Source organism: Lolium rigidum, chromosome 3, assembly GCF_022539505.1.
Source record: "Lolium rigidum isolate FL_2022 chromosome 3, APGP_CSIRO_Lrig_0.1, whole genome shotgun sequence".
NCBI classification, from domain to species: Eukaryota; Viridiplantae; Streptophyta; class Magnoliopsida; order Poales; family Poaceae; genus Lolium; species Lolium rigidum.
Window position 1 is genome coordinate 29,623,733 of NC_061510.1, and position 23,443 is coordinate 29,647,175.

General features: G+C 46.4%; 1 long non-coding RNA gene across 2 annotated transcripts; it reads right to left on the bottom strand.

Moving 5' to 3' along the window:
- Positions 1-360: 360 nt before the first annotated feature.
- LOC124695369 lies at positions 361-5,066 on the bottom strand. 2 transcript variants are annotated; one of them, XR_007000563.1, is made up of 5 exons: positions 4,933-5,066; positions 2,862-2,897; positions 2,509-2,694; positions 1,086-1,252; positions 361-459 (listed from the first exon to the last, which is right to left on the bottom strand). It is a non-coding gene; the product is annotated as an uncharacterized LOC124695369 (long non-coding RNA). The 2 variants fall into 2 exon arrangements; XR_007000562.1 differs by lacking the exons at positions 361-459; positions 1,086-1,252 and having other exon boundaries at positions 1,919-2,694.
- Positions 5,067-23,443: the final 18,377 nt, after the last annotated feature.

The window sequence follows — 23,443 nt, forward strand, 5'->3', positions numbered from 1 at the left end:
CACCAGTGTGGAGAGCGCATGCTATGGTAGATATGCTGGCGATGAGGGCGTCCAGCGGAGCAGAACGTGCTGTTGTACCGCGTCACCATTAGGTACGTGTAACATTTCATATACATAGCTATTTTCTGAAGTAACTAATCCAGTTCATAATGTAACCATGTGTGTAAACATACCTGGGATCACAACTTGGATAGTGATAGCCGAACCATCATCATACTAAAATCAAACCTTCCAGATGCCATGTCACTTCCATAACCAAGTGTGTAAGGACCATAAGGAATACAAATGAGCAGTGATGTATAAGAGATAGCCGAACTAATGGAGACGAAGCTGCTAACCGCCTGCGCACATGGGGCCCCCCTCTGGCCCTCTCGTATCCCAAACGGAACGGACGTCCCGGATAAGCGTGCGCACTGCGCACGTGCTCTACCGCAACTTTCCCATGGGTTATCCTACATACTGCAACCAAAGAGTGCAAGATTTATTTTTATATAAAAATTGTAGACACAACTATTTGATTCCAAAATACATGCCTTTCCAAGTTGTGGCATTGCGATATCACAAAAGGCTTTCCGAAAGCTTTAACTTTTGTAGAATCATCTTATTATGGAAGTGAATATGCTATATTAGTATTAGAATCAAGGAAAAGTTCATAATTATGAATTTGCGTATCCATTATGAACTGAACAACTATATGACAACACAATACATTTTTGACTTACAATTTTGCTCACGTAGGAGCAAATCGAAGAGTGAATCATAGCCAAAAGGGTAGTGCAGAATTTCGCATACAAAAGATATCGACACATGGATATGTATAGATAAAAATGATAGGTCTGTACAAATATGATGGCCTGCAAAGACAAACTGACCAACCAAAGAGCAGTTGGGTGCATCTCCTAAAGGATTGCAACAATTTTCAGAAAGTGACAAAATCATATCCCTAGCCTTTCAGTACGATCTAACAATTATTTACCACTGCTTATTTTCATGTTTCCACCGAAGCAGTAGATGAAACTACAATTAAACAACGTAGATGTCTGATCATAAAGTGCAAAAGGCCAAACTTGAAAAATCTAACTAACCTGAAGGCACTCTTTAATGCCATTAGACCTGGAACCTCTTGTGTCGGGAGGCATATATGTCATGTAACCAACATAATTATTGCATCTTAATTCTTCACTCCAGTTGATCTTGAATCCACCAGGGTAATCATATCGTTGTTGGCCTTGTTCTTTCCGCTACTCAGAACCTGAGGTAACCAAAAAGAAGGATCAGTTTATATTGCTGAAAAATTTATTTGATTAATATACCACGGATTGCAATACAGGACACACATGGCTGAAAATTGGGTAGTGTTGCTGGAACCCGGAGGTGTCCATCTCATCTCCAGGAAGGCTACAGAGCAGAAGACGTAGAGATTCCAGTGCAGGTTGCGTGCCTTCCGGCGACCGAGACGGACGCCGCTCCCGAGATCGCCGAGCCTGTAGTAATTTCGGTGGATGATGTGTGCCAACGTGATGGCATGGATGGCATCGCCAGACCAGCTGAGCCAGCCGATCGCACCTCCACCCGCAGGACAGCAAGGTCGCCGTCCCCGGCTTGCGCCTGCTCCGCCCCAAGGTCACCGCCACCGGCCCGCGCCACCACCGCCACGAGGTGTCCGTCCCTGGCCGGCGCCTGCACCTCCCTGTGGTTGCCGTCCTGCTCCGCCGAATCCTCCTCGCCGTCAGCCGCCTGAGGGAGAGGAGGGCGCCGAGCTCCTCCACCGCGCCTCCAGCCGCGCCGATGGCCGCCTTGGGAGGTTGTACAACGGCCATGGAGAAAGAATCCTAGGGCAACGGAGAGTGATGGAGCGGCCCATCACCTGCAGCAGCTTGGCTCCGCTCGGCCGGCCGCCCACCGTGTGCTTCTCGTCGGAGACGTGCACCGAGGTGCAGGATGCCAACATGAGAGAGGAAGAGAGGAATGGATCAGGGAAGGCCTAATCGAAGGTAGAGGGGACAAATTTTGGTTCCTCTCAAGGCGGTGAGATCTTCTCCTATGTTCTATGGCAACATGTATGGGCAGAATTTTCTGGAGGTGGGCAGTTCACAAAAGCCAGCGCTTTTGACTGGAGAGAGGCAAACAGAAACCACCAATTGGTAAAAAATCGCCATCAACAGTGTCCCGAACAGCCCAAGAACGTGAATCCGTCCACCCTTTATATAGGGTATAATATTATTTATTTATCGACTAAACTTTGAACATATATTATTTATATAGTATACCTATTTGTCAGCTCCAGCACTTACAAACAAATCCTTGGTAAACAGGTAGATCTCTTTTTAGCCTGCATTTTATGTATACTATGTATGTGAGTCCTACACATCAGTTGTTCTATCTCCTACCTTGACTCCGAACAAATACTCCATCTACACATTCTCCGTTTCTCTCTAGTAATATAAAGGTAAGGAAAGCCCTAAATTTCGTGAATAGATGCCGAAAAATAATATAAACTGCACTCACAGACTTGTCCGGAAAATATGAACCTTATCCTGGTTCGAGTGGCGTGATCAACAAGCTTTCCTCCATCACCGTCGCTAGTCACTGTCTCACCGATGGACACAATTGAATTTTTTTAGAAAAGTAAATTATCTATCCTCTTCGCTGCTCCCTTCCCCTTCCAGCCTCCCTCTGCATTTTTTGCACTTCCTGACACAAAATCCGATAAGTCAACAAAGACAGTGTGAGCTGGAGCAAGAAATATAGAAGAGATCTGATAAATCAACAAATGTGTTGATGTATGACGACCTGGTCCTTATGTTCATACATAAGAAATCAAGAAATACAAGGCATCGATAATTCGAGATGGAGCAGACCTTGATAGCTCGATGTAGATGCCTCCGTTGATCCGTCTGTCCACAGTTAATGTTAATGTCCATGATTCAAGAAATGTATTTCCTGATCAATTTCTACACACTGAAGAAGATACTCCTCTCTACAAAGAGTGAGTAAAGTTGATATTAAAGCACTCAGGGATGGGATATCACATTGAAGAAACCATACTCACCATTAGATATTGCAAAATGTCGGGTGTTGAATTCCTGAACTAATATATAAGAACCACAACTCCAAGAATTTCCCAAAGAAATGAAACTGAAAAAATTGAGACCAAACAAAGTGTTTTTTTAAAGAAACATTTCAATAATGCAGGGAAATAGCTAACAGTCCCAACAATGTTATGAGCCATTTGTCTATTTTCTTAATGAATCGGCAATACCCTTGACATGCTCTAAAATTAGCTAACAGTCCCAATAATAGCAAGCGCGGATATTACATAGAGTAGAGGGCGGGTAGTGATGTTATGGTTGGGCTCCAGTATGCACGGAAGAGGCCCAATAGTGGACCGAATTAAGGGCTTAGCCCAAGTTATCTAGGGTTTCGAGTAGCTAGCCTATTATATAAACACATGTACCCCTTCGTTTTATGACAAGCAATAAACATATTTTTGCCGTCTCCCTCAGGAGACGGGATCCCTAAACCCTAGCCGCCGCCTCCAGCGCACCGCCGCCTTCCTCCTCACGCGCGGCCACGGCGCCGAGTCGCCGACGTCCGCGCCTCCAGCCTCGCCATCTTCCCTTCCACCCATACAACCTCCGCCCTAGACCTGGTAGAACCCTAGCGTCTACCAAGTGATGCATGTGTTAGCATAACAGATCATACCACGACTTCAATTACTGATGGGATAAGAATATATATCAGGCAGAATGAAGTTTAGTAGTGACCGCAGTTTTGCTAGGTTATTCTGAATAGGTGTTTCAGTCAAAAGGGGTTTGTTATCCATTGGAATGTGCCTTAACTCCCTCAGTAATTAAAACTCCTTAATTACTAACCAATGCCCCTAGAAAGAGAAGTAGCGGGATGTCACATAAATACATAGGGAAGGGGGAGAAACGTGCCAGGAAAATAATTCTGAGCATGTGCTATTCCATCATTTCATCTACAACAACATGCTTCCATTTATAAGTAGCTGATAACCAGTCTGTTATGTACCTATTCCAGTTTGATATTTCTAACTGTATTTTCTATGGTTTGCATGTTGTTTCTTTGATGTGAGTACAACATCGAGGTAACACTAATATTGGTATTACTTTGAACGCAAATATCCATGGATGGTATAAAATCTACGTAACCGAGATATTTCTTGGAATTCAGCTTTACATAGAGCACTAAACAATATGCTTCCTTAAACCTAAGTGGCTGCAAGTTTTTTAGGAGATTGTAGGATAACTACCCAAGTGTTTGAATCGTATGCTTTCTTTCATGGTATTAGGAAAGACAGTACATAATTATTTTATTACTTAAGAGTGGTAACTCCTAGATCCATTTCAGGGCTTAATGTATTAAGTACTATCAACAATTTAAAATATAATAGACATTTTCAGACAATAGTTAAAATAACTAATAGGGAGAAACATACAAAAAATAAATTTAACATTCGGGGAAAAAGATACCTTGTCAAAGAGGGTCAATAAACTTATTAAAATTTATCAAGAACAATAAACTTTCTATATAATTTTGAAAAAGAATGGAAGGAATGTTGTTAAGCTTTAGATAGGAGGCTACAACAAACGAAAATCTACTCTCGTTTAATATAACAGGCCCTGAACCCTAAAAATTGTTAATCACACACGGACATGGATTGATAACGCCAGTCTACATCCAACCAAAACCTAGCAGCACTCTATACATGGCCATCTCATATGAAATGATTATTATCAGGAACGACAGTTTAGTGCAGGTATTTTGTCCTTAGCTCTCTCCAAGAAACTTTGGTTCCATGCTAAATCAGCCTAGTTAGAGATGGAGCAAACCTAAATTAAGCATTGGGTAGCTTTACAGAGATGGAAAATTGAGTAGCTTACAAAGAAAAAGCTGTATGCGGTGCACCTCTCTTAACCAGCGCCTCTATGATCACCGGCGGTCTCCGGCTTGCTGCTTGATTCCCGTGCCCCGGACGCAGCAAGGTCCTCCGCCCATGCCTCGCTCCCGGCTGCAGCTCGGGCTGCTGGCAATCTCCTCGTGTGCGCACCATGCGGCCAGGTCGGAGCCGATGACATACAGGCTGCAGATGCCAGAGGAAGAGACGCCGCCCCCTCTGCCTTTCACACATGTGGGGCACGGGCAGTGGAGTGGAGGTGGTGGTGTTGGGGCAGCGGTGGAGATGGAGAGAGGGGAAGACAGTGTTACCTCCTATATCCCCTGGTGTATGTATATTGGAGGAATAATAAAACTATTCAGTGCAGCAGGGTTTGGGGATTCTCCTGGAGGGGAAACCAAGCGAGAGTGACGACCGTCGACCGGCCACGTTTTCGTTGGGCTTGGGCCGCTTGGCCCAGTCCAACAGGCGCGCTAAAAGAGGGTGCCCTATACCTCCTATTCGTGGCGCGGTAAACGCATGTTTTCCCAAGCCGGATGCGCAAAAATGCAGCGCCTGCGCGAGCGGTAAAAATGGTCCTCCGCCGGGCGCCAAAATACACCGCGCGGGCGCGGAAAACGGCTTTCTACACTACTATGCATCTCACAAGATCAAACACTCACATATAAATCATGAATAAATGGACACAAAGTGCAACACACATCACATAGTTCAAGAACGGCACACAAAATGACATAGTTCAACAACGACACACGACATATGGTTCAAATGGACAAAGTGGAACACACAATTTGCATATGACAAATGCATATCACACTTGCGCATTTTCCAAGTCAACACCTTCTTCTTCTTCCTCGTCATCTTGGGTTGAAGGGGGAATAGTAGCATTCATGGAAGACATGAAGCCTCCCGGTGGTGCTCCCATAGTCCCATACACACCACTCACCGAGCCTCCCATAGTCCCTCCAAACACTCCTCCATAGCTTGGTCCTCCCATGCCGGCCATGGCTCCATAGCCTCCCATGCCGGCCATGCCTCCCATGGCGGGCATGGGCATGCTTCCCATGCCGGCCATGCCTCCCATGCAGGTCATGCCTCCCATGCCTCCTCCAAACGTCGGCATGCCTCCTCCAAACATGTCGGCCGTGGGTGTGTTCATGTTGGCCATCAACAATCTCATCTTGGCCAGCACTTTGTCGCGAGCAAGGTTGATGTACTCCTTTTGCCTCTCATCCATTTGGGAAGTATCCATGAAGAAAAGCTTCCTCTCCTCCTCCGCTAGGCGTAGATGCTCCTCGGTGGCTTGCCTCTTCTCCTCCAAAGCCAACTTCCTCTCCTCGTTGGCGGCAATCCTCTCCTCCAAAGCGGCTCTCCGAGCTTCAATAGCATCCATAGCCTCTTTCTCCAAGTTTCTTGCCATCTTCCTATCTTCATTTGCTTGCAACCGTGCATTTGCAATCCTTTCCATAGCCATTGCAATGTCATCATCTCCGGCCTTCTTTCCCTTCATATCTTTAACGGTCTTCCTACCAAGCACATTCCTCCGCCCATTGTTGACCGAGTGAGGAGTGGAGCTTCTCTTCTTGCCTTCGTCACTTGAATCATCATCATCGATGATTGTTGCATCACCGGTAGCATTGGCCGCCATAGTTGCCGCATCCAACTTGCCGCGGGTCTTCCACTTCTCTTCATTCCCTAGAACTTCGTAGCAATGATGCAACGTGAATGGCTTGCCAAGAATCTTGTTGCCTTTCTTGTTCTTCTTTCCCACATCCCTAAACAATCCTTGAGCCATACAATTCTACAAAGCAAGCAAAAGAGAATAGATGAGCTATATGAACTACAACCGTATTCTTCACATATGAGCCATATGGTCAACATAGTAGTAGAATGGCTTACCCTATCATTCTCATTTGTGCCACACTTGGATTAAGAACATCGACGTTGGCTTGCACGCCCGCCCATTTTTGGCAATCGATGTTGATGCCGGACCAACGGGACCGAAGTGAGCGCATGGTTCGCTCGTTCCCACTTGTGTTGTGTGTGTTGAAGTACTCCGTCATCCTCACCTAATATGTTTCTCTTTTTTGATCGGTACCGGTTGTTGGATCCATTTCAATTGTCAACCACGTCTTGCAAAGCAACTTGTCCTCCGCTATGGTGTAGTTCACCGACCGACCGGGATGGCGAGGTTCGATCAACCCTTCTCCTTCCTCATCTGCATCCTCATATTCCTCATATCCCTCAACGGTCTCATCATGCATAAACGAAGATCCAACATTCATTGTCTCCATGAATGTGTCATCATCATCGACTCTACATTGCAATGAAATTCATTATTCTCCAGCTATGTATGCATCTAAACTAAAATTTGGATGAAAAGTAGTGTTTTTTTACCTCTCGGGCATTTCATCATGCACCGTATGTGCGCCCGCGGGGTTGCCGGACAGAGGCGCTGGCGGCGTCTGGTTCGTCGGTGAAGGAGGCGGTGGAGGCTGCGGCCGGCGGGAGGTGGGCGCCTTCGGTTTCTTCGGCGGCGCGACGGAGGCGGCGGCGATGTACGGCCGTTTGTTCGACGGCGCCTTCCTCCTCGGCGCCGCCCGCGCATTGCCGGCGGCCTGCGCGGCAGCCATCGGCGCTGCGGCGGCGCCTGTGTGCAGCGTCCCGCGCGGCGGAATGAACAGCGCACGAGCAGCAGCCATTGTGTTGTCGGCGTCGGCTCCACCGCTAGGGTTTGCCGCGGGCGGAGGCGCCGCGGACGCGGTGGCTGCGGCGGAGGGCGGGACGGAGTAGGGAGGGGTCGCTGGGTGGCTGGAGGGCCCTTCCATCGTCGGGATTGCGTCGTCGGCCGCGCGGAGACGAGGGATTGCGCGGCCGGGCGGCGAGACGGAAGGGGAAAATTCAGCGCGTGGACGAGCGATGCCGCGCACTCTAGTCGGCGCACAAAGTATAGCGCACGTGATGGCGCAAACCCGCCCGCGCCCAAAAAAAATTACAGCGCCGCGCCGTTTTCAGCGCCTGCTGGAGCGCCTATTTTCCTCCCGCGTGCTGCATACCGGCGGTTTTTATGCCGCGCGACCGTTTTAGCGCGCCTGTTGGAGATGCTCTGAGGGAAGTGGGACGAAACAACGATGTAGGGAGCGGATGAAACCATCGACGAATCGAACAACGTACCGCCTGACGACGGGACCTGTTGCTCTTTTCAGTACAAATGTCCGTGAGTTGCCACACGTTCTTAAATTTAATTTTTCAATTCACATATATAATTCATAACTCACAATAATAATTCCAAATAAATCAGGGATATCATAATATATTGTAGCATAATAATACCGAACACAATAACCACGCCGCATCGTCCTGGATTTCCTGATGCCACATCATGATCTGCTCTTGAAGACCTCTGCTCCTCCTACAAACAATTTTCAAAACTAACATAAAAATGGAAACTTTAGAGCACGAACTAATCCCACGGAACTCACAATCTTCTTGATGCACTTCTCGTTCTTAGTCTGAATCCCCGGTTGTGATGCCATGTGAATCAATAGCAAAAGGCGGCAGCGGTGTTGTGAAGAGCAAACCTATCTCGATCAATTTGTAACTTACTTTGGCTTTTCAATGAGTTAGCATGTCATGCATATCCCAAAAACTTCATTATAAGTTGATCTTTGCCACTTCACATGTCATAATTGATCCCAAAAAATGAGTCCATGAATACAAATAAATAACCAAAATAAATATAAGTAAATCATCTAATACTTGCACAGCCCGCCGCCCTTTTCTTCCCGTCGGCGCCGCCTCCCTGAGCACAGCGCCGCTGTGCGCCCCGGCCTCCTCGTGTGGCTGGCCTGCATCGTCCCCTAGCCCGACCCTCTGCTCCCTGTCGTGCTGCACTCCAGGCCCAGGACGTTCGTCTCCGCTTGCTGTTGTCTGTTCTCGCTATGTCCGGCAGCTGTTTGTGATATTGCCTGATACGGGAAACACATCTTGCAGGGAATCAATTCATAGCAGTAGCTCTGCATTTTGTTCTGTTGCTGCTCGGCTACTCTATTGGCTTCCAAGTCCGGTGTTGCTGTCTTGGTACGGTGGTGACCGTGTTCTGCAATTTTGCTCTTGCTCAATACGATGCCATGGCCTGCTCCTTACACAGCTCTGACCCTTGTCGTGCTCCGGTGCCACTCACAGGACACCTACCGGCATTACTCGAGAACTACCAGCGTCAATTCAAGTACGCACCAACACGAAGACGGGACCTGGAAGAGCATCAAACCGGAAGGTCTTCTTCACGGATCCCAAGGCCGAGATCTCGGCTTCATGTTCTTCCTCTCCGAACCCGAATCCGGTGACCACCTATGTTCTGATACCGTGAGACCTCGACCATGAGCCCTATTTTCTAAATGCTATATAACTTGTGCATTTATCATATCGTCATGTGTGTATCGCATATCATCTTGCATCGCATATGTGGTTGTTCGGGTAATACCAATTCACCTAATAATTAAATATGGAATTATGTGGGATTGTTATTCTTGTTTTTTTAGAGAAATAGGGCGACGCCCCAGCTCCAAATATATTGAAGCCACCAAAGTCACAGACAGCATGCACACGAGTACCAGATCCAAGTTCACACACTAACATATCTTACAAAACACCCACTCACGACACAGACAACCAGAGGCACCGCACACCAGCACAGAATACATCAAGGCCGCCCGAAAGCTTGGAACCTTGTACCGTCACCTACCAGGAACAACTCATTTGCCTCCAACGTTCTCCTCAGCTCCTCCGCAGTGATCAGCATTGGACCAAGCCCCCTTGTGCAGTTCATGTCACAGACCTCCAGTGTCGTTCTCACCCTCTTCTGTGGGGTTAACCAGGCTCCGGCCACAACAGCAGCGGCGGCAGCCGAGCTACCCCCCCATCTTGCTCAACATCGCCACCAGCACCCCTCTTCCTTCCTCCTTCAACAGAATCTTCCACTGAGCAACGTTGTAAAGCAAGTGGCGCCACAGCCCCTGCATGCCAAGCCATGGGGAACGGTTGAAAACAATGTCATTTCTGGTAATCCAGATAGCTCTCATCACAGCAGCAAAGATCATATTAACAGGATTGTTCTTCTTTTTGTCCTCCCAGAGAGAGGAGACAACATGCATATTTGAAATAACAAGCCCAATCTCCAAGACAGAACATACTTCCCTCCAGAGTTCAGATGCCACAACACAATCAAAGAAAAGGTGTTGGCAAGACTCCAGTTCATTGCAGAACACACAAGTTAAATCATCCACACTTTGTCTCTTAGCTAAATTATCTCTAGTGAGCAATTTGTTATGGAACAGTAACCAAAGGAAAAAATGGATTTTAGGAGGAATTTTGATCTTCCAAACACAATGAATATTAACAGGCATAATACCACCAAAATTAATCACAGCATACATAGATTTAACACCGTAAATGCCATTTGCTTCCCAATTCCAAATCAAACTATCTTTAGTACCATCAAAAGAAATAGTTTGGGCAATTTGTTGAATCTCAAACCATTGCAACATCAGATTATGGTCAAAACATCTCCTAAAAGTTACTTTCAGAGAAGATCCATCCCAGAGGTCAGCAATGGACCTATTCTGCTCATTGACTAGGACATAAATTTCCCAGTACTGGATGGCCAAAGAACAAGAGCCAAACCAGTGATCTTCCCAAAACTTTATATTTCTACCATTCCCAACCTTCCATTGGTATCCCATTTTAGCAGCTCTGGCAGCCCACATAACCCCTTTCCAAAAGGGAGAGGCACCATTCAGAGTGCAAGAGAAAAGATTAGGATTATCCAAGTTGTATTTATCCTCAACTATTTTCTTCCACAATTTATCCTCACTTAAGTGATACCTTTTAATCCAAGAGGCTAAAAGGAACAAATTCATCTCTGCCAAGTCAGGAATGCCCAACCCACCAAACTCTTTTTTCCTAGTCACCAAGCCCCAGTTGGCTAGGTGGTATTTATGGTGCCCCTCATAATTATCCCATAGGCAATGAGCCATCTGGGAATTAATAAGAGTAATAGCCCATTTTGGAAATTTAATAACACTAAGGAGGTAGAGAGGAATGCTAGCCAGCACACTTTTAACCAGCTCAAGCTTGGCAGCATGGCTAAGAAGTTTTCCTCTCCAACCCCCAGCTCTATTGAGAATCTTATCCACAACAGGTTGGATATCTTCTTTTCTAAGTTTACTATCATGAAGAGGAACTCCAAGATAATTCATAGGAAAGTTCCCTATCTTACAACTTAGGGATTGGGCAATAATTTGAGCATCATCATCATCCATATTCATAGGTACAAGATCACACTTATGAAAGTTAATTCTCATACCAGACATATGCTCAAAACAAGCAAGAATCCATTTCAAGTTTATAGCAGTCTGAAGCTTATTTTCTAAGAAGAGGAGAGTATCATCAGCATATTGCATGCTAATTATCCCACCCCCTCCCAAATTTTGCATGAGCCCAGCAATCTGGTGATCACCAGCAGCCTTGCACAAGACTTTAGTAAACACATCAGCCATGAAATTAAAGAGAATAGGAGAAATAGGGTCCCCTTGCCTTACACCTCTACTAATCAGGAAGAAATGACTATTACAGTCATTAATCCTGACACCAACAGAACCTTTAAACAATAAGCCCTCAATAACAGACATCCATCTAGGGCTAAAGCCCCTCATTCTCATAACCTTTAAAAGGAAATCTCTATCAACCCTATCATATGCTTTCTCATAATCTAATTTGAAAATTAGGCCAGATAGACCCTTATGCACTACATCATGAATGACCTCATGTGCGTAAAACCACACTTTCCAAGATATATCTGCCCTTAATAAAAGCTGTTTGGTTAGGAGAAATAAGATCTTCACTAACCAAACCTAGCCTATTCGTAGCACACTTGGAGAAAATCTTAAAACTGCAATTAGTCAAGGCAATAGGTCTGAATTTCTGTATAGTTACAGCATCAGCCTCTTTTGGAATTAAAGTTAAAAGGGAAAATTTTAACCTATATAGATCCAACTTTCCTTCATTCCAGTCCTTAACCATTGCCATGAAATCAGCTCTAATGAGCTCCCAGAAGTGTTGATAAAAAAGAAAAGAAAAGCCATCAGGTCCAGGAGCACCTTCAGCATAAGAGCCAAAGATGGCATCCTTAACCTCTTTCTCAGAGAAATCAGCATTAAGCATAGCATTATGTTCTTGGGACACCATATCCTCAGGATCCCAAAAGTCATCTATTAAATCCACATCCAAGCAAGTTTCTTTACAGAATAGGGTCTTATAATAAGAAACAGCAATATCTAACATACCTTTATCATCCTCCACCATACCATCTTCACCCTGCAGCTTACAAATCTGTTTCTTTCTTCTCCTCTGGTTAGCTACGACGATGAAAATAAGCAGTATTACGATCACCCTCTAAGATGTATCTTTCTCTAGATCTTTGTCTAGCTTTTATCTCCTCATTACCCCAAATATTAGTCAATTCAATAGAAATATCTTTCATCCTTTTTTTGGAAAAAGGAGATAACTTTTGGGTTTCAGAATGAATATCAAGTAAATCATACTCAGCAATCAAACTTTGTTTGCATTTTCTTTGTGCAGATTCAATATTAGCTGACCAACCTTTCAAACCCATTCTAGTTTTCCTCATCTTAAACTGCCATCTATCAAGCGAATTCTTGAGATGACAAGGACTCCGCCAAAACTTGGCCACAACCTGATCAAAACCCTCAACTTTAAGCCACCATTTTTCAAATCTAAACTGCTTATTGTGGGGGTTTTTTAAAGCACCAGTGTCCACAATCAAAGGGGTATGGTCACTACCAACCCTGGCCTTAGAAGTAAGACTACTAGCAGGGAACAAAGCATCCCAGCAAGTAGAGACAAACACTCTGTCCAATAAAGCCATAACCAGGTTATCCTGATTATTAGCCCAAGAGTATTGTCGACTAGGGTTTTTCAGCTCCATAAGACTGAACTTATTAATCCAATCATTGAACAGATTAGCCCAATGTTGGTTAATGTTGCCAGTACTTTTGTCACATTTTTCTCTAATGAGATTGAAGTCACCACCAATTAAAGTGGGGCCACTCCAGCTAGCCATGACATTGTGTAACTCATTAATAAAATCTAATTTGTGCTCCTCATAAGCAGAACCATACACAGCAATGACTCTCCATACCACATTATCTTTTTTCGCCTTAATCTGAACAGAAATACAGTAAGTTGAAATATCCCATCTAACTATATCAAACATGTCATGGCTAATGCCAACAAGGATCCCACCAGCTGTCTTAACAGCTGGTAACCAGTTCCAAGAGAATCTACCTCCTGGATCAAGTTGCAACAGATGTAAACTAGTGAACTCCTCTTTTTTAGATTCAGAGAAGCAAATAATATCAGGGCATACTTCTCTAATGAGATCATGCACTCTAGTTATTTTATCAGGTCTATTTAGACCTCTAGAATTCCAAATTAGGGCTACTACCATTTTTAAAGATCAACCTTTTCCTACCTTTTTTCCTACTACGGACTAAAGTCCATGGTTCAATCTCATCAGGCACATCACTAAAGTGATCATCCTGTTCATCAACCATCTCATTCTCATCTTCCAACCCTGCTCTCAATTCTTCCATAGAGAGACTAATGTCCTTGGGAAGAAAAGAAGCAGGGTTAGAGAGGTGGAAATCTTCAAGTCTCTTACACTATCAGCATTTTTAGTTTTAACCCCCAGGCTAATGCCAACATTTTTTGCTCTATCAAACAAAAGATGATTATCAAGAGCAGCAAAAGAATTGGAAAACCCAAGAGTCTTATTACCTTTAGGAATCTCCAAGTTTTTCTCCTTCTTGAGGTCTTGAGCTTTTTCAATCACACTCTTGCCATCCCTAGGGATTCTTGAACTCATCCTGGTTGCTTGCACAGGACCCCACTGCTTCTTCTCCTTCCAAGCCATTGGAGGCACTGGATTTTCAGGCTTGCTCACCATGACCTCCTTCCCAGCATTGATACCTTCCACATCATCATCACTCTCATCATCAAATTGCTGAATCAGATTCTTCCCAATATTATCCTCAGCTCTTCTCACCACCAAGACACTTTCATTAGGAATGTGTGCCTCCTTGCCATACACCTTAGCTTGGACATTTGTCTCCAAGCTCATTTGAGCAGCCCTAGGACCAGAATACCCACTAGGAATGGAAGGATCAGTCTCCATTTTGCTATTGCTTCCCCCAGATTTATTCTTGTCCAGAGCCCTGAAGTCATCCCCAAGATCAGCATCATCATTAAGCTTGCCTTCCTCAATAGCATGACCAGGATCCTCACCATCATCATCATCTAGATCAATAGGCTCACCCTCATTCTCCACCATGAAGTTAATCAGGAAAAAGCATTGTTCCATTTCAAAAAGCTTATTGGCAGGGATCTTGGACTTGTCCCTCACAGAGACTTTGACTCTAACCTCTTTGTAGAAGCTTCTGAAGATACCATGCCAGTCAATATTAACAAGAACTCCAAGAGCAGTGGATACCTGGCAGATAGTCTTCCAAGTGAGCCACTTAGCCGGAATCCCAGTAATCTTGACCCACACCTCCTGAAATTCCTCAAAAGGTTCTGCTTCACCTTCCCAATTAATAAAGTATATCACCACACCATCTTTTTTGAGGTTGATGGAGGGATATTCCACCAGCTCCTTGACCCTTTTGCTTGGAGGAAATCTCACCAGGAATCTTTTAGGCCCAAGCTGTCTAATCGCGCGACTGCAGCTGACCTTCCACATATCATTGAAGCATTTCTCTAGTTCCTCAGCAGAGATCTCCCCATCTTTTACAACCACCACACCAACATTATCCATGTTTAGCCACTGAACAGCTTCTGGTCCCTCTACCTCCACATGGAAGAAACCCAGCCCAGGATTGGCACTCCCCCCAATACTGAGCAGTGGGAAGGAGAGAGTACCACATCAGACAATTGTCCATATGGTGCCCAGTTTTGCTACAGATGAAACACCTCTTGATCCTGGTACATAACCCAACATAATGACCTAGCTCACCACAGTTGTAACAAGTCACATTCTTGAATTTAGGATCCAAAGCAGGTCCAGGCCCAGAGACAAGATTCATCTGCAAGTTGCTGCCACTTCTATCACCACTATTCTTAGAACCATCAGAAGCAGTACCCTTCACACTTTTCTTCTTGTTTTTGTTGCTACCAGAGTTTTGCTGCTGTAAAGGCAATTGGCTAGCACTACTCCCCTGGCTGTTTGATTGTGGCAGAGTAGAGGCAACTCCTTGCGGCATCATCAACATAGGATTGAAACCAGGCGGGGGAATTTGTTGATTACCAAAGAACTGCGGCCATTGCGCCAACTGCATGTTCCACATATTGGGATTCATCAACGGATACATACCTTGACCATTTCCCCCCATCTGCTGCATCATAGGTTGCTGAAACTCAGACTTGACTGGGACCAGATCGTGGACGCTGCCGAGAGGAATCGCCGGTGCACTCGATGTCGCCGCCTGTCGTTGGAGGGACACGACCACCAGCACCACGTCCACCAACGGCACCTCCCGCTCTCCCTAGTCCTCGACCACCACCAGCCATCTTGACGATCTCAACGAAGGATCTCCTTCCTTCAACCGCCCCCCACAGATCAGCAAACTTGATCACTGTCGGCTTAGGAAGAAAACCAGATCTAGCCGGGTAGCAATCAGAAGGTGTGAACGATTTTGATTGAACTAGATCCTTCCTGACCCAGACAAGGGTCCGGGAAACAGGAGGAACCCTAGTATTGTTCAGGAGATTATGGTCTGAAGCCGCCGCCGGATCCCTTTTATCCATCCTGGAAAACGGCATTCCAGAACCCGCCAACCCCCCATTACCAACAACGGTTGGATTTCGCACAGGTGGAACCCACGGTCACCAGCACCTGTCATAGCAGCACGATTCCGAAGCGGGTCCCGCCTCGGAACACTGGTGCTAGATCCCCCAATCCTCACCGGCGAAGAGCACCTCGTCGGCGACGGGTCACCTCTCCGAATCCGATCAAGCCTCCGCCGCTGACCTTCACAGCCAACAGCCCTCGCACCTACAGCACCTCCACCACCCACTCGAGCTGGAGTAGGCCTCAGAGGTGAGCCGCGAAGAGAGAGCATCACGGCGTCCAGTTCTCCAGATCCTCCAGCCCTTGCTCCGCCATGAGACGCCTCGGGTCTTCGGGATCCTTCATTTTGACCATCGCCAGCGCCGCAGCCACTTGCTCCTCGAGCCCCTGTCCCAAGATTTGCAGCCGCCATCCCTTCTCCATCTGCTCGATCGCCCACTCCGAGGCTAGGCTGATCTGGAGGATCAGTAGTTTCCGCCGTAGAAGAGCCTGCCGACGCCCCTCCGCCATCTCCGCCTCCTTCTCCCTCCGCCTTCTCTCCTCGCCCAGCCGAACCTCCTCGGCAAACGAAGGGAAACCCGCCGTCCACTTCCGGGAGGACATGCCCCTCCGCCGTACGCACCGGAGAGTACCAGCAACAGCGGGCGCTCGGGGTGGGAAGAGAGGCGGCGGCGGCGGCGATGGGGCGAGATCGCCTGAGAATCGCCAGATCGCCTGCGTGGGTGTCCAGTTTTGGCTGATCTACCATATCCTAATGTCTTCTATAAAAATATTCTGATTGCTATTCTTGTCCCGGTTCCATTTAATTTTGCCGTAGCTCACCCATGCCATGTTTTGCCATGCTAATCAATATTTAATATTGCAGGGTAGAAAAGTAACTCGAACCTAATAATTGTTTGTCCGGACTCCAATTCCGATTAATTGGATAAATTGCATCGCATCATAATTGCCATGTCATGCATATCATCTTCATCATGTCGGTTCTTCTTCGGTAGTTGTAAGTTTTGCATCTGTTGTTTGTTGTAGCATTTGCTTCTTCCCGGATAGGATCACGAAGTGGTGTTGTGAGATACAATGAGTTCTCCGGATGTTCCTCGGCAACCTTTAAGTGGCATACTTGCATATGCAGTAACAAATTTTATTTATCTTACTATACAAAGATTGTAACACTATTTATAATATATAGGAACATCTATTATGTGTGAAGGTAACATGGCCTAACTTAACACAACTCAAACTATGTTACTACATGGTCTAGTAACAACATTTGACCTATAGTAGCACAAGTGCGTGTTACCAAAACTATGTCCTATTGTAGTAATAACACTTGAATTAAATTTAATAAACAACAATTGATAGTGTATCATATAATTTGAAATGTTTGACAAAAAAAGTGTATGCATCTGAATACCCATGAATACACGTAGGCCCATCCATGGTATTTATAAATTAAATGCATGTAGGTACATTTGTATCTAAATAAAAGTGACACGCTTATTTTTTGAACGAGGGAGTAAGTGCTTATAGCGACACGTACAAAATCATGTCAAACATTAATAATGTATATATTGATTTTCACACTTTTCTTTATTTGTGTGTAAAAAATATTGGCGTATGTTTTTAATTATCTTTCGGTGATATTTTTTCCTTCTCGGTCCATGCATGTAGGAGAACTCCATGTGATGATTAATTATGGAGAAAACAAAACAAAGTTTGTGGATACATGAATATATGTGATCGAAGAAAATGGTCGAAGACAACAAACATGGAACCATGGATACACAAAGGAAGTAGATATAATAGCGCCAACCGCCCGCCGAGGGCGCTGGTCGCGCCAACTGCTGCTCAGCCGCTGACGCGGACCGGCGGCATATGCACGACAACGTCCGCCACGGTGGGGCGGATCCACTTTACAACTGCATCAGCAACACGATATTGGTCTCTGCCAGGGTGGCGATGCCAGATAGATGCGTGTTATTAACGTGATAGGCAACAACAAAGAAAAAGTAAGAAATCACAGCTGAGACACAAGATTTCAATATGAAAAACCTCTCAAATAAAGAGAGGAAAAAATCATGGGAGCGAGCCAACGAAGATTCACTATATCAGGAGAATTTATAAACACCATGAGTTATCTTATATGATGCGATTAAACCCTACACTAGGTATAAATAGGTGGTGATGACGATTTGTACCGCGGGGGGCTTGCCCCCCCCCCCCCCCCCCCCCGCGCACCCCTAGGCGTCCATGCAGAGCATGACATATGGCTAAGTAAGCCTCCCATTTATATGAATTTGGATCACAACATAACAAGGCATTGCGGCGAGCGCCGCCACGGGGATGACGTGACGACTTGACACTGGGACACCATGATCGAGACGTCTCTCGAAGTTTAGCAGTGATGCAGAGCGAAGGAATAGTGGCCTTATAGGGGTATTTAGGGCGCGTTTGGTTGCCTGAATTGGTTTTGGGGCTCCCTGAGGGGTAGGCTCTGTGGGTGTTAGCCCTTTTGGAACAAGCTCTGGGCCACTTTTTGCAATTTTTTTGGTAGCTTGGATTTGCATCAATAGGGCCAAAAAGTTCCATGTGGTTGGTTGCATGCATGCTTGCAACCTAGCATAATTTGCCTTGATCATGCAATGTTGGATGTTTGGTACCATCCAGGCAAGGGTTACGGTCAACTCACCTGACCATACTTTCACCACCATCACACACACAGTTCATCAGTTCATAAGCAGAGTTCCTAGCTATTACGAATGGTTGTTCATAAGCATAGTCTCTAGCTATTACGAATGTCAATTAATGATCACAGTACCTAGCTACTACGATTGGGGGTCTAACATTACAATATGACAGTAATCATAAGGGAGTTCAGCAAAGGGGGATCATAGGGTAGTTTCTTTGTCTTCTCAGATGGTGACGTTACCTCTATCATGCCACATTGCATTTTTCCCACTCCAGCCTCTTCTTTTTCCAAGCTTCATTTTGCCTTGCTCAACATCATGGTCGGTATCAACTTCATTAGGCATAACGGTTTCTGGGAAGAAGTCATCTTTGCCCCAAGCTAAGATCCAGCTGTGAGTAATGCAGCAAGCAAGTACCAGCTTCACTTGAGCCTCGTAAGTGTGGAAGGATTTCTGGTCAAGGAACTTAAACATGTTCTTCAAAGAAAAGAAAAAGAGCCCTCTTGATGGTGACTCTAAGAATTGACTATTTCAGATTGAACAACTCTTTGGTATTCTAGAGCATGTTCTTTGTACTGAACTCATTGAAATGGTACCTTGTTTTCCTGAAGAGGGGTAGAATCCCAGAACGGTATGCATATCCAACATCCCCAAGGTAGAACTTACCTTCACGAATCTTCAACCTATCAGACCTAGACAATATGTCTACTAGGATGCTTGCATCATGAGCATAACCATCCCAACCAGCTAGCACGTAGGTGAACTTCAGATCAAAATCCACAACTTCTAGACTACCAGAAAAAAGGCATGTAGAGAAATCTAATTTAGTGGTTGTATACGCAAATTTCATCTCTATGTAATTGTAAAGATGTTGTCGTAAAGCGTTGTAGGAACATCTTTCCATGCACCGTCTCAAATAATATGAAGACGCATTGCGAGCATCTCACAAGTGAAATGAGACTTTTTCATAAGCGTGTTTATGAATAGGAGTTTTGCAGATTCTTAACATATTGTCTCAATCAAGGTTTAGTCACTTCATTGTATCCTTGAGTGGGGATTATTTTTGCATTATATTGTAAATTTATTTTAATCTTGGCACAATTTCCACCGGTGCATATCATACCATTGTTATCACCAGATTTTGGCTAAATCAAGAGGTGGGCCGCGATCAAGATGGGCTTGGAAGGTTACACGTGGGAGATCTCTGAAGCGGCCTTGCTCGGAGAATTTGGGCTAGATTGCCCATGTATCTTTAATTACAATGGATTGTATTTAGTTTAGAAGTTAGAATCTTACCCGTGCACGGTTTAGTGCACGCCCACATTAGAAAGTCCGCTGGACTATAAATATGTACCTAGGGTTTATGGAATAAACAACAACCAACGTTCAACCACAAACAAATCTCGGCGCATCGCCAACTCCTTCGTCTCGAGGGTTTCTACCGGTAAGCACCATGCTGCCTAGATCGCATCTTGCGATCTAGGCAGCACAAGCCTGCCCACGTTGTTCATGCGTTGCTCGTACTGAAGCCTTTTTGATGGCGAGCAACGTAGTTATCTTAGATATGTTAGGGTTAGCATTGTTCATCGTATAATATGCTATCGTAGTGCAACCCTTGCATATCTAGCCGCCCTTGCACCTATCTTAGGTGTAGGGGCGGCACCCCGCTTGATCATAGTTTAGTAGATCTGATCCGTTACGGTTGCTCCTTGTTTCATCAAGGATTAGTTTAACATCCGCAATAGTTAGGCCTTACAAAGGGTTGGAGGATCCAGGCGGCGTGTAGGGTGGCGTTTGCTAGCCCTAGAAAGGACGTTCCGATGATCAACCTCGTGTTGGTTTTTAGGCCCTCTCTAGGATCGGCTTACGGTCACCGTGCGCGAGCGCGAGGCCCAATCGTGAGTAGGACGATCCGATTATGCGGTGAAAACCCTAAATCATCGTAGATCTCATCAGCTTTATCTTGATCAAGCAGGACCACCATATATTCGGACACCTTGTCTGAATCATGGGTGGATCGGCTCTTTGAGCCGATTCACAGGATAACTCTGAGAGCCGATCGAGGCTCGTATTTAACGTTTACGTGTGTGCCCTGCAGGAAACTAAGCGAGGCATCATCCACACCTTCCCGACCAGGTATAGGTCGGGTGGCACGCCCTTGTGATAAACATCGGACGTGCGACCGGGGAGGCTTTGCGGGCCGTCGCTCCGAGGGACCGGGGCCAGCCCGCAGCCCTAGTTGTTCCCGGCTCTACCGTGCTGACCGTCTCTGCCCGCCGGGGGTTTCGACGTCAACACATTCTCGGCACGCCCGGTGGGACAACCTTCCACATCCACCACATCGCCATCTACATCCGAGATGGCGGGAAGCACTCCGGTCGAGTACGAGGGTCTGCTCGATGGACTCAAGAAGAAACATCACAAGATCAAGGCAACCCTCGAAGCCGAACTCATCGGCTCCTTTGAGAAGACCCGTGCGCACGGCAACGAGCTCAATGAAAACACACGTCTGTGGCCTGGCGACAACATGGTGGATCTCAGCCACTCCATATGCCACCCAAAGTTCTCTTTTGGCGTCAACATGGCAGGGCTCGCAAGCCGCCATGGCAAAGATGAAGCAGGAAGCAGCCGCTCCCGTGGCAAGGATAAAGAGGAGGCCGATCCACGCGACCGGCCCCAAGATGATGACGAAGGTACCGTCGCGCATGGTAGAAACAACGACGGGTACAATCGTCACGCCGAAGGAAGGTCAAGGGGGCAAGATGACATGGATAAGCACCGGGACTGCCCTTTCTTCAAACATTGCTGGGACTCGAGAATGAGCCGATTGCCAACAATCGAGAACTGCCCGAATGCAAACAAAGGAAGAAGGACGCCGCTAACGTGTCCGTGTTCAAGCGTCTAGGGCCTCTCCCGCCTCGGAACAAGCATGCTGAGTCCGCTCGGGTGGAAGATCTCGAGGAACTAGAGGACGATGATGAAGAAGACATATATCATCGGCCCAGGTGGTGCCCTGATGGGCTCAGCCGTTCCCAGAAGCGAAGGGTTCAGCGTTTACGGGGGTTGGAAGAAGCTGAAAGATTGTACCTGCACACGTTGAGGAAGGCACGGCCTGATCTGGCCGCCAAAATTCAGCGAACTCTGGACGAAGAAGGTCGGCCACAAAGAAAAGAGTGGCGCCCCAAGCAAAGGGAAGCCGATGATGATACATCGGCTGGCACAAATATGGTCTTCATTCTTCCAACGGAGTTTAGCGCTCCAAGGTTATATGAAGCACCCGTGGCACAATTGGATCTGCGGCCCACGGCCGGTCATCTTTGAGAAGCCACGAGAAAGAAGTTACGGGCATCCGAAGGCCCCGTACTTGCGAGGTTACATCAATGGGCAGCCTGTCAACAAGATGTTGGTGGACACCGGAGCGGCGATTAACATTATGCCATACTCCATGCTACGTCGGTTGGGACGCTCCAGCTCGGATCTGATCAAGACCAACGTAACACTGAGCGATTTCAACGGCCAAGCATCTGACGCGCAAGGTGTTCTGAATGTGGATCTGACCGTAGGAAGGAAAACTGTCCCTACGACGTTCTTTATCGTCGACAGCAAGAGTACCTACGCTGTCCTACTAGGGAGAGATTGGATCCACGCCAACTGTTGCATTCCATCCACGATGCACCAATGCCTGATACAGTGGGATGGAGATGAAGTAGAAGTCGTCCACGCAGATGATTCAGTCGAGGTTTCAACAGCTGGCATGGACATTTGGGAGACATCAGGCCAAGAGCCACTCTCAGGCATCAATCTGGACGACTGCGAGCGCATCGACGTGACAAAGAACGGGGTTAGGCTGGTTTTATCCACAGGCCTGACCGTGTAACAAAGCAAGCATCGATGAACAAACGTGGCGAGGCTGATCCTTGTGATCGGCCCCAAAAGGTTTATGAAGGAACATTACGAAGCCTTCATCGAGCAAGCAATGTGGAGGCCGATTCCAGCAATCGGCCAAAATTATCCTCACCATCCATTCTGCCTGGGTTCAACATGTTATCCAACAGAGCCGATACCATCAAATCTCTTGACAGAATCGGCTCGGGGGGGCACCCAGGTGGATAAAACACGAGGATATGGATATGCAGTAGAAGTGTCTCATCCTTTGGTGATGGGTATTAAAGTATGGGGGCCGATGCATAAATCGGCCGTAAAAATTCGAAAAATTTTAAGCACAGCCGACGTGCAGACATCGACTTAAGGATCAATGGAGCAGGAAGTAGATCTTCTCTTCTAAGACCAGGAGAACAGCCGGTGACGAAGCAATCGGTTGTGATGTTTTTGACCAAGGTGGTGACTTGGTAGCTATCACTTCCAGGGGGTGTTACGTCCAGAGTTTTGGAGGGCATCAGAAGTTCAAAAACATCCCCACCGGGAGTTGCCTCAGCCTGCCAAAGACAATGAGCCGATCTGGTCAGCCAGGTGCAAGATGTGAGCTGGAGAAGCTCGGGGGGGCAGCTCGCCCTGAAATTTCTTCGCTCTAAAGAACCGATTGTTGTTGGAATCGGCTGATGCTGCATTACGAGTTGGAAACCGAGGATGACCGACGTGGTCGGCTCATTGCTATTCTCGCCCCGACTAAAGCTCGGGGGGCAGCTTGCCCCGAAGGTTCCTTTGCTACAGGAAGCCGATTTTGTTGGAATCGGCTGGCTCTGCATCACAACTTGTCTGAAGAATGGTACTGATATTGCAAAATTATCAGTTTTCAGCATGCCAGTCGATTCAGCGACAAGCCCAGGGCTCTGTTGTAGACACCGCTCGAAGCCGATTGCCGACTTGGTAGATGGGCTGGTTAGATTCATAATCAGGTTTAATGATCCCTTTTGAGGTGTTTCGTGATGCGGAGCCGATGCACGGTCATCGACC